This window comes from Meleagris gallopavo, chromosome 7 (assembly GCF_000146605.3).
Source record: "Meleagris gallopavo isolate NT-WF06-2002-E0010 breed Aviagen turkey brand Nicholas breeding stock chromosome 7, Turkey_5.1, whole genome shotgun sequence".
Classification (NCBI taxonomy): Eukaryota; Metazoa; Chordata; class Aves; order Galliformes; family Phasianidae; genus Meleagris; species Meleagris gallopavo.
In genome coordinates this window covers 26,567,027-26,578,874 of record NC_015017.2, presented here as the reverse complement: position 1 = coordinate 26,578,874, position 11,848 = coordinate 26,567,027, and the positions used below count along the sequence as shown (strand labels likewise).

Sequence of the window (11,848 nt, the reverse complement as noted above, 5' to 3'; positions counted from 1 at the left end):
CACTGTCCACAGTGCATATGTTAAGCGGAACTCTTCTGCAAGTCTCTCCTGCTCCCTTCTGGTGAAGTCTTGAAATCCAAACCAGAAAAGATTTTTTCCACATCTGTTTTATATTAGGATTGTTCTCAGAAGCAATATGGTCAACAAAATATTTGATATGTGATGGTATAAGGAATGGAGGGCAGGCTGAGTGAACTCATTTGTGGGTTCCATTTCTCCTTCCTTTTTAGGGGTAAATCCACAAAACTTCATGGTAGCTAGAAGTTTCAAATGGCCAGTGGCAGGATCTGGAAGGATGGCTGGTTAAGAGGCTGCAGTTGCTGCCATCTGTGCACATTACAGTACCTCTCTTCTCCAGGGCTGTGCAGAGCTAATCCTGTGCACACACCTGGCTGGCTGGAGCTCTGCCTAATGTTAATTACCTAACATTGTTTTAAACCCCATCATGTTTAACCTAAACATGCAGTTTTTGCAGAGTGTGACTCATGTCTTTGATCACTGAGATTTGACAGCAGCGGGTTGCAGTGCAGAAAACTTTCCCTAGAATGACCGTTTGCTGATCTAGTTGTAGGGCTGGAACCTGAGACAGGTCCGTCTTGCAAGAACCTACCTATGTTGTAGACCAACAACAAGAATTTGACAGAAGGTGGTAAGATCTTCAAAACCAGTGGAGCTGAGATAGTAAGTGCTGTTGTGTAAAAAGCAAGATAGTAAACAAGCCTCTTGATTGCATAGGCCATTTCACTCAGGCTAGGCTGTTCTAGCAAGATTTATTTTTATTTCTTTGTAAACTCTCAAAATTATTTTCTCATTACAGATATAGTAACATCAAAGACTTTCTTTTTAAATATACATCAATCTCATTTTTCTACAGAATCTCCTATAATCTCCAAAAAATTTTCACAGCTTTTTCCCCAATGAGATTCCCCTCTTTTTGTGATTTCTCACCTTCCTCTTCCTTTTCAGCCTCCTGCTATCTTTCCTTTCCTTCCTTTTCCACATACTGCTCCTACTAAAACATGAAAGCTGGTTCACCACTAGAAAGATCTGCTGATTTATGGTGTTGGTATTACGGATGTTTGCATTTCTTTCCTTTCATTGCTCGTCTCTGTGTATCTGTACCAAGTCTGAGGGTCTCAGGCTTGCTTTTCAGTACCTTACAACTTGCTTGCTGCTTTTCCACTTCCCCTCCCCAACCGGCTCACCTGTGTCCTATCAAATGCTTACCAATCATTCTTGCTGTACTCCAGGTGTGCTCAAGCACTTATAAGGAGCCTATATCCACCAGAACTCAACTACAGATACTCTAAGGATGGCATAGGAAGTGGAATACAAAAAGAGTTATTTTCCTTCTGAGGTCTGTATTTGCAATAAATAATGAGATGAAGATCCAGCAGATTAGAAGTAGCCAAATGGAGGTATTGAAGGAATTTATTTGTAACTAATAGCAAGCATATCTATAGCTGTTTGCACTGCAAACTGGTGTTGAATGATTTAACTCCACTTACATCCTTGTCTAGTTCATCCCCTATGTGATGTTCACCTCTATATATTGTAGGCTGTATAAAGCAGACAACTTATACTTGCATTACCTAGCAGTCTTCGTGAGATCTTCTGCATGCGCTTATGATAAGGGTATTTAATAATAATAATATTAAATAAAAAAATGAGTCCGCTGCTCACAACTGCAGGGCTCTTTTATCCACAGCTCCAGTGTAATGTAATAATGAAAATCTCCTGGAAGCTGAAGAAACTGGAGTATCTTGAGCCTGGTGTGTGAAATCAAGCATCTGGAAAACCTTGGAGGCTCCACAAAGAGTAAGTTAAGAAATCCTACTATATTGTTTTGAGTTTTTGGTCTTCCTGCTGTGCAGCTGAGCTCTTGGAGACCTGTATCTCTTCTTTACTGTGCGATGCCTTAAGCCTTATGAACTCTGCCAGAAGCAGCACTGGGAGCAGATTATCTTTCAGCATAATTCCATGAGCTTCCATGGTCAGGAAAGGAAGCTTTCATCTGTGGGCCTATCTTTCTCAGCTACTGGGATTGCTCAGATTTTGGCAACTCTAGTTTTTGAATATTGTTTGCTACCAACTAACTTTCTTCCTGGATTTCATATTTTTTTCAGTATAGCTAAGAGGTAAAGCAGCCTTTACAGGTGGAAAGACTTAGTCTGACCCATAAGGGTTGAACAGCTGAGCTTCTAGGAGAAGTATGCAGGTGTGTGCAGCCACCTGTGAGCCCTCATGGTTAATTAGCCCAAATCCTTGGAGGGGTTCTGAATTTCACTGCAGGCCTGAACAGGGGCGTCTTGCTGAGGTGACTCTATCCAGGTAGGGCTTGCAGAAGATTGTCTTCCCATGCATTGGGCTATGCTGTATATTGATCTTGAAAGAAAACAAGAAGAGAGTTAACACTGGAGATGTTGTTTGGATTCTGATGAGTACATCCAAAATTTTAATAGGAAGCTTTCTTCTCTGTTCCTATGGGCCAGATACTCCTCTGGTGTAAATGCAAATGCCATTTCTGCTGTGCTCTTTGACGTAAGGTTGGGGCTTAGCTCATGGTGATGTTGTGTCTGGGAATATTTTTATCCTTTAGAGATATTTAGCCCCTCTCCCCCTCTGTTTCCTCAAGGATTCTTTCTTCTCTGCAGACGTTCTTTGCTAGCTTGAACATATGGGAAAAGTATTTTCTTCCATTCCTTCACCACTCAAAAATGGTCAAATCAATTTGGCTAAAATTAAAACCTTTTGGGTTGAATGTTAGCCTAGAAAACTTCATCTCTCAAAGGAGTCCTTGAAGAAAGTTGTAAGCTTTTTCCAAAAAAGGAGGAGTTGACTTGGAAAAGAAAGCTGGGGCAAAATAACAGTTGGAAAAGCTCCTTGACTTTGGTAGCAGTCATTCTTGTGTCTGTAAGAGTGCAAGTCTCACTTCAATTGTCACATAATGGTGGTGGCTGTCAGCTGTAATCAATTCCCATGAGTGCTGCATTCTCCTTCACCTTGGTTTTTGGTCAGTGCTCTTCTGCTTTTGGCTGGAAATGTTAATGACTAAGTACTTAGTACAAAATGTCGCAGACTTAAGAAGGTCATGCAGTTTGCTCAAGGTTTCCAGATTTTGCAGTTTTAACCTAACCTTCTAAAACTGATACTAAAAAACTGACATCTTTGTGGATGAGATATTGAAGGGAATACTGGTGAAACATGTGAAGGAACAAGAGGACTAGCTTATTGCAGTAAAACTCAATTGTTTTTGTCCTAATTAAAGGAATATTTTTGTGATAACTGTCATTCCAAATCAGCAGTAATTTTCTTCCTTAATTTTTCTTGAATATTGAATTATTCAGAGTAGCCTCTACACTTGGACTTACACCAGATACAGTAGTGGATGATCACTTCTAATTTGAGTTAGTGTGGGAAAGAGCTAGTACTTGGTTGTGGCCAGGTGAAGAACATTATCTGACTTGGGGTGGATAATTAGAACTCTATGTCCAGGATGATTCATCCAAGGAGAGATCCTATCCAAGGAATGAGTGTTGTTGACACTAGATGAACTTTCAAGCACACTTGACATCTGTGTTATGAACACATTTCTAGCACTTTAGATCGAGGAAATAGTACTGGTGGCTTGTGTTAAATGTCTGTTCATCAGTAGTGTTAGTTTCTAAGCAGCACTACAATCTATAGTCCATGAACTAAAACAGATAAGACTGAAGTCTGGTAAAGTCTAATTTCTTATGTGCCTTCAAAATCTCTAGAACAAACCCATAGTCATTATGAGCAATTCCTTGTAGCATATCCAGCCGGGACTTACGTAAAGAGCATTGCTTGGAGCTGAAATGAGTATGTTATTTGACTCTCTTCTCCACAAGTGGAATTCCTTTCAGAACACTTAGATGAAAAATTCAGTTGTTTAAACATCAGTCTCTATATTTTACAGATGTCCTTGCTCCTGTTAGCTGGCACTTTAATATACAGTCTTTCTGAAGTGGCTTATGTTCAGGTGGTGACCATCCTTAGCAGCTTCAGAACCAGTAAATGTAATAACGATCAACAGGGGATGATCCTTGTGAGTGCAGAGGTATACAATTCTGTTTATCCCAACCTGTTTGTGACAGCTCTGAGAACCATCTTCATTATCTATGAGTAGATCCATTGTGTAGTACAGCTCTGCAAGCAAATGAAAATTGTCATAGATTTCCTCCATCTTTGTACCTACCTTTGTGTAGAAAACCTATGGATTTAATTGAAACTTGGCACTGGATGCTACTTGAAGAAGCTTGATGTCAATGAGTCTTTCTGAATCAGGACTTAGGATTTTCTATCTGACTAATGGAACATACTGTACACCAACCAGAGCCCTATACCTTCTAATCTTTGCATTCTGCAGACTAAAACAGTGTGAAGCATGTGGAGCACTTTATCCTGTAATGTAACCCAGTTTTTGCCATCACGTAATGTTAGTGTATACCACAGTGTTAGGTATCATTAGAAAACAAGAAATAAAATAATGTTCTTTTCCTGACTTTAAAATGGTAAATCCTACTTTTTTTTTTCTCTAAATCCTGCTGTTCTACGACACAGTTATTAATCGGGGGGGGAGGTCTTTTATAGCAATTGAGACCTTCTGCAAGGATTACTTATCCTCTCTGCATCCATCCTGTCATTGAACTGATAGTTGAACACATTACTATCACAGGCACAGGGTACTCTGACCCACCTCAAAGCTGATAAAGAACTACTATCCTCAGATTGATTATCAGTACCTTAAAAACAAGAGCACTAGATTAGCTGGGGGCATACCTTAATTGTCTGTAAACTGGAAGACAGAAGGATACAGACAGAACAGGGCCAGGAGAGTGCAGTCCCTCTCTCAGCTCTGAAGACTGGCCCGTCAAATGCCTATGGGCTATCTGCTTTGCAATCTGTGCCTTGAGGCCATCCTTGTTTGCTGCACATCCAGCTGGTTACTCATGCCGGAGGCATCCTCCTAGGCATGCATGTTCCTTTCTGCCCAGGCACACAGCAGCTTAATGTGCCTTCTGGTGAGCCACCTGGGCCTTCTGTAGGTAGCACAGGCAACTGAGTGGGAGCCTGTGCTGCTCAAACCCGGATGGTCATGAGTCTCCTTTCTCAGTTTCTCCATCTGTTAAGTAGTGTGCATGACACTGACATCCTATGTTAGGGATTTTGACATAGAGAAAAATCTAAGCAAGTCAGGAATCCCAGTCAATTTGTTTTTTCATCCAAAAGGACGGGCTCTGTCCATTCAAATGGTTGCAGCCTTAGCAGGAGATAGATATTATGGAGTGATTGAGGTCATGGTGTGAATATGGAGCAGCAGTTGCAGAGAGTGGTACACCACAAATGTGTCCGTACTCCGCCTGTACTAGGCTACTCAAAAGCATTGCTGTTTTGTGTGTAAAAGGACTTGCATGCTCATTCAAACTTACAGATTTATGCAACGTTATAATTGAAAAAGAGATTCTCCAAGTATTGTTTTCTCATAGAACCTGTAACCCTAGTGCTTCTTGCATCTTTGTTCTTACCCATGTTTGTTTTCAAGATATCCACTGATGCTGGATTTCTGTTGGAAACATCACAAAGTAAGCAGTGCTGGAAGATTATTATTGGGCACAGCAGATGAAGGAGGACAAAAGTTCCTAACTACAGGGTAAATATGCTACAAAGCAACATGGGTGTCCCTGGGGGCACAGACCCGAGTATAACTTAGAATGCATTTGCGTCCAGTGTCCGGATGACTTCTAAAAGTGTTGAATCTCAGTTGCTCCCAGGCCACACCCTACTTGACCTCAGCCTGTGGGTTTGGCTGAACAGATCTGAAAATGATTAAATTAAAATAAATTTCACAATGCTTTTTAGGTTCTGAAATAGGATAAAAACTAGTGTCTTGAACAGTCTCAGGATCACATTGTGAATCTTCAATACAGCTGTCCTGAAAACAGCTGGGAACGGCCATATTAAGGATTAAAATTTGAGGAGTGTATAAGAGTGGATTTCTCATGACTCGAGCAGAAGCAGACTACCTCTCCCCTCCCTTCCTCTCTTTACTGAAGTACCCAGATGGCCACGTAGTAAGTGTACTGTTAGAGACCGAGCTGCAGCCCCACTTTGCTGATCTCAGCAAGGTCTGGCTTGCTTGCTCTGGATTTCCTCAGGCACAGCCAGCATGTGCGGCTCTGCTTCTGACCACTGCTGTGATCTGAAGTCATATGGGATGCTTCATTTGCTGAGCCACCTCCAAACCCCAACCTTCAAACAATGCTCTGGCTGGAAATCTCCTCCTTCAGACGTGGGTTGTGCTAGCTGAGAGCACATATAGAACAGGAGGTTATTGCCAAGCACGATGCAGTCCCAGGGAATATACTGAATTTGGTTAGATAGATGGATGATGTAACTGGACCTCACTGGTTCACACCAGCTGAGGAGTTGGGTCTTTGTGCGTCAGGGAGAATGTAGCAAGCTTAAGATGCAGCACTTTCTCTTGGAAATACTACAGCATGGCTTTCCTACCCCAGGTTTCACTGCTGGGAGAGTTCCTTTATTCTTCTTAATGTAACAAAACAACCTGGATTATTTGCAGAGATGCAAAACAAGGAGAGATAGGAATTGAGGTGATCTCAGCACCCAGCCTTGACCCAAGAATGGAGATGCTGTCCTACACCTGTGTCATCATCCTCTGCAGAAGTCCTCTTCTGCTGCTATGAGGGTGCAGAAGGGCTTAGGGGAAAGCAGAAGGATTGCACTGAAAGCAGCACTGTTGGGAAGAGGAGATGTTGAGCAGTGTCCCCGAGCCAATGCTCCACAAGAGATATCAGTGTCTGAACACAATTTACTGAAGGCTAGAAGTGAATGATTCCCCAGCTGAAGACAGAGGAATGACTGGCAAAGGATGGACCCTATTCTCTCATTTTATTTTTTTGACAGGAGGTTTCGAATTTGGTATTTGTGTTGTGCCTGTTGCCGGACTCAGTATGGGGTTATTTTGAAGTCCTTGTTTAGCAGATAGGAGTAAGGGATCAGAGCTTCCTAGATGGGAGTTCACTTATACAGGCAGTGTTAGCGCACGCATTGGGAGCTACGCCTCCAAAACCAAATTAGTTAAGTACATCATCAGTACAGTGCCCACAGATCCTTGCAGAAAATGTTATGTTATTCCTTGTGGAGTCATAAAGGGGGTGGAAAAAAGGCACTTTTTTTGCCCTACACTAAGATGGACTTTATCTCTCTGCATAAGACGGCTCCATGGGTGCTTAGAAACCACGAGAGCTTGTGGTGGCTGTGGCTGGTGGAGTCAATGGGATACCTTTTTTCTCTGAAGGTGTGTGGGATTGGGGTTGGCTGTGCTGGGCAGGGCTTCTGGAGACACTCACGTGTCTTAGTGTAGCATCTTGCAGAGATACCCAGTTCGGTGCCAGGAATGCAATGTGAAGCACAGTTCATCATAAAGTTTAATTAAGGATGTCCTGTCTGTGACATGTCAGTTAGGATATGGTGATGCTTCCAGACTGGAAAAGGCTTATTGTTCTAACCAACAGTTCCTGCATAAAAGTAGATTTGGCGTATTCTGAAAGCTATACACATTTACGACCACTGAGAGCTGTGTGTTTGGGCTGCAGAGCTGAAATTCACTGGGGCTTGGAGCTGTGTAGCTGGAACGAAGGGGAAGAGGGGAAGCTTGTGACTTTCACCCCGACGTTCTTTGCAGACTTCTGTTTTTATATTTCTTAAGAATCAGAATCTCTGAAAGCAGCAAGCTTACTCCAGATCTTTTACTGCTGAACATGATACTTACATCTGCTAACATCCACAGAAAGCTGCACATGCCTGCATTTACTCAGCCAGAGAAAGACCTGAAAATCTCCATTCCATTCAAAGGACAGAGTGAGATTTGCCTTCCGTTCCTCCACCAGGAATTCTTAGTCAAATCCCATGGAAAATACTCATATCTGAGTAGTAAATCTCAGATGCTTCTGCATGTTTATTCTTTATTTCCATCTCATTGGCTCGAGTTCATTTTTAACCTTTGGTTACGGTGGCTATATGGTGCAGGGAGACTAGGTGGGGAATGTATTTTTGTTCTTCTTAGCTATGCTCTTTTTTTTCTTTAACCCATCTAGCAAAGGAGCGGGGCAGATGGTGATAGAAAGATTGGCTTTGCTTAGCAGTGCAAATAAGTGATCCCTCCTTCCTCCCCTCCCCAGAGGTTTGACTGGAACCAACTGACCTGGTTCTGCCTGAGCCAGCTCTAGGGAGAAGATAACAGCCAAGGGTAAAAGCAAATGAAATACCTGTGTGGTTGTAGTTTGCAACAAAGCTCCACGACTGTTTGTGTCAAGTAAAGACCAGCCTGTCCCTCATCTGTCTGAAGGAATTTACTGTGTTTTATGCAGCGGTTGCTCTTTGATCTCTGATCTTTAAGGTATGGGTTGAAGTTCTGGCCCTCATTCCTTTGAGGTGGGCTCCTGAGCTGAGTCCTGTGCACTAATTACATGTGGGCAGTTGCCACTGAGTGATGCCTTGAAAAGTTCTTCACTTCGCACTTTTGGAACATGTGCTGGGGCCTGGATTTGCCCTTACAGTAACTCCTTGCTTCTTCCAAATAGGAAGGTTTATATTACTCCCTACTAGATCATTACAGTCTGGCCAAATTTGGGATCACCCCCAAATACTAATGGGCAGAAAGAACTGCATGAGTCCTGCACAATTAGCTGTCTGTGAGACCTTCAGGAATTAGGTACTTTCCTATTCTGTGACTGCAGCTGTATGGAGAAATAACTTAGCACTGTAAATCAATTAAATAAATGTGTTTTTTTCTGAGAATAGACCACAGAAGGGACAGCTGCAACATAGTCCAAATGCTGCTCCCATTTATTAAGTAACATTTTGGGGTAGAATGTGTTCTCTAATCCTAAACTTGCATGTTATTTCCCTCCAATCCTCTAACTTGAACCATGAGTTATGCGTAGCCATAAAACAGTGTTTTGAATAATACAACTATAATGTAGGGTTTTGGTTTTTTTATTTTTTAATTATCAAGGACAAAGCCGTGGATTTATTTGTTTCAGTGTTCTCATGTGTACTCAGAACTGCAGTGCCAGGGCAGAAGTGCCCAGTCTTGTTCTCTTCTTTGTGGCTGATTCTGCGGGGTGTGTGCCTTTGAGATCTTCACCACCTCCGTCACGCCAGTGGAGATGTGACCGGAGTGGCATTTCCTGCCTTCACCAGTCAACTGTGCTTGCCCCTAGCAGCCATCCACTTCCAGAGGTGTCACTCAGACATTACTAGGTGACAAGGCAGTGTCAGATGGAGTATTTAGTGAAAAGCTGCAAAGTGACAGTAGCAAACACATCATGTCTTTTTAGTGGTTATCACACAGTGTTTGGAATTATGTGGCATTCATCTTCATGCCAATTAAAAGTCAACAAAGCAATAGTGTAATTCAGTTCGTTGGATGGCTCTGAGGCATGGGATTTCTATTGATGAATACTTGATGCCTTAAAGATATGTTTCATCAAAGCCATCTGTTCATCAAACTGCATGTCAGATGGTGGGCTAGAATTTATAGGATATTTCAGAGCATGTCAGAGTCCCAAGCTTGGCAGCTGTGACCAGATTAGAAGCCTTAAAACACACGCAACAGGACAAGCCCAGGAATGCTTCTTCGATGACGTAAAGGATGAGATACTAATGGCACCAAGTGAGAGCTGCTCATAAAAAAAATGGTTCATGATGGTACCCAGCAGTTCATGTTGGAGCATCTCTTTATACCATGGTAAATATCAGCAGTATGGAAAACACAGAAACTCTGATAGTCAGTAGACAGTATGGAAGAAATACTATGTCCAGACAATGCTTTACTGTAAGGCACAATGCTATCACCAGCAAATTCAGTGTGACCATTGCTATCAGAGTGGTGAAGTTTCTCCATAGAGTAGAACATCCTTTATTTCAGCTGCTGAGCTAAAAATAAAGTTTAGAAGGTATTGCCCCACTATTTGTTCATAATAGCATTTTTCTGTATCTCCCCTGGCTTGCTGCAGGGGAACTGACACATTGAGAAGTATGAAATTTCAGCTGTCCTTCTGAACACAAATTAAGGAAAGGGTGTTTATCACGAGGAAGCACTGGTGCACGTATTTTTATATTATCCTTTTATTGCACCTGCATTTCCCCATTGGGCTGCATTTATCTCTCTATGATAATGCGATGTCTGGGAGAGGGTTGGGAAGATGCGTTCATTCTCTGCATGAGTCGCTGGTCTCTGGCTCTCATCTGCTTAGATGTGCCGATATGACTTCCAGATGTTGTGACGGACCAAGAAAGCCATGTTTCTTCGCCAGTTCATTCTGTAGGCAGCCAATTCAAGATGGAGAGGGTTTTTGCAATAGGATTCTTTCTAGTGCTGACAGAGGAATCCCACGGGCTTTAAAGATGTGCAGAAATCTTATTCCTACTCACTTGTCTGAAACAGCTGGAGGTTGGTTAGTAAAGGAAATATTCACAGGTTCTTCTTTTTGTTGACTTCTGCTGCTCTGAGATCAGGTATTGCTCCCTTGGCAGATGATACAAGCTTTGCATATGACACTTTTGAAAAGAAGTCTCTTCTGCTAGCCAGACGTGTACAGGAAATGTATGACTTTCTGGGGTTCATTAAAAACTCCATTTTTAATAACTTTTCTAGTGTGACTGATGGGAAGGAAGAATTCTATACTCACACAGCAGAGGATTCCAAACTGTCTGTGTTTGGGGGAAATGGAAGATTTATGTAGCAGTTAACATGGAGCTGTTTCAGCAATCACTGTGAAAAACAGTGATGAACTGCAGTCAAGATACAGAAGCCAACAAGCAAGTCTGCCCTAGTACTCAAGGGATGATCATCAAATATTGTAGAAAGCAGTGGAAGTCAGGAGAAATATCTGATACAGAAGTTCACAGCTAGGGAAGAAGTCTTCACCAGATTTCCCTGCTTTCCTATGGGGGCACGAGACCATCAGAACTTGGATTTTCGCCTTTAAGAAGCTCATTATGCTGATTTTCATGCAACCTAAGACTAAAGATGGATTCTGGGGATCATTTCAGAGTAATACACTTGCATATGTAGATATGTAGCCTCTCCTGTAAATGAGCGTAGATCCATTATTGATAATAATGAAAAGGGAGTGCAGAGATTCTGATCTTCAACTCTAGAATGGCACCTCTGTATCTCAAATAGTCCCATTTGAGTTAGCAGTGTATTAACCCCACTATGTAGTTTGAACTTTATCTGTGAATAGCTTCAGGTCCTCCATCAGTTCTGTCTTGTGGATTTTTTTCATGGATGCATCACATCATAAAAACAGCAATGCAAACTATAATCAGAAGGGAGACAGAAACCAAAATCTGAGTAAAGGATAAATAAGTTTCATAGATTCTATGCTGCAACCATTTAATTTACACCCATCTCTATGTAGGAAACAAATCTGCACCAAAAAGTAAAATTGTCTGCAGGTTATTATATAAATACTTGAGCTCACATAAGAAGAGAACGTGTTTTTAATATTGGAGAGCTGTAAGACGTATGTGCCAGATACTCAGCTGGAGTAACTGAGTGCAGCTATGCTGATTTACACCAGCTGAAGATCTGCCCAGATGTTCAGAGAAGGGTGGATGGAGAAATCTTCCAGATAGACGTAATTTACATTGACAATTGCTTCCTGAGCTCAATAGCTCTTCAGAGATGCAGAAGGATCTTGTAAGCTATCCATATATAAATGTCAAATCCCCTTTATTTTCCACTGATCCCAGGAAGCAGAAAGAATTGTAAGATAATTCTGCAATGATGTGG

At 41.9% G+C, this 11,848-nt stretch overlaps 1 long non-coding RNA gene across 1 annotated transcript; it reads left to right on the top strand.

Annotated features, from left to right (window-relative positions):
• The first annotated feature begins 1,327 nt into the window (after nucleotides 1–1,327).
• LOC104911791 lies at nucleotides 1,328–11,526 on the top strand. Its single transcript, XR_004160417.1, has 3 exons — nucleotides 1,328–1,418; nucleotides 1,709–1,818; nucleotides 10,706–11,526. It is a non-coding gene; the product is annotated as an uncharacterized LOC104911791 (long non-coding RNA).
• Nucleotides 11,527–11,848: the final 322 nt, after the last annotated feature.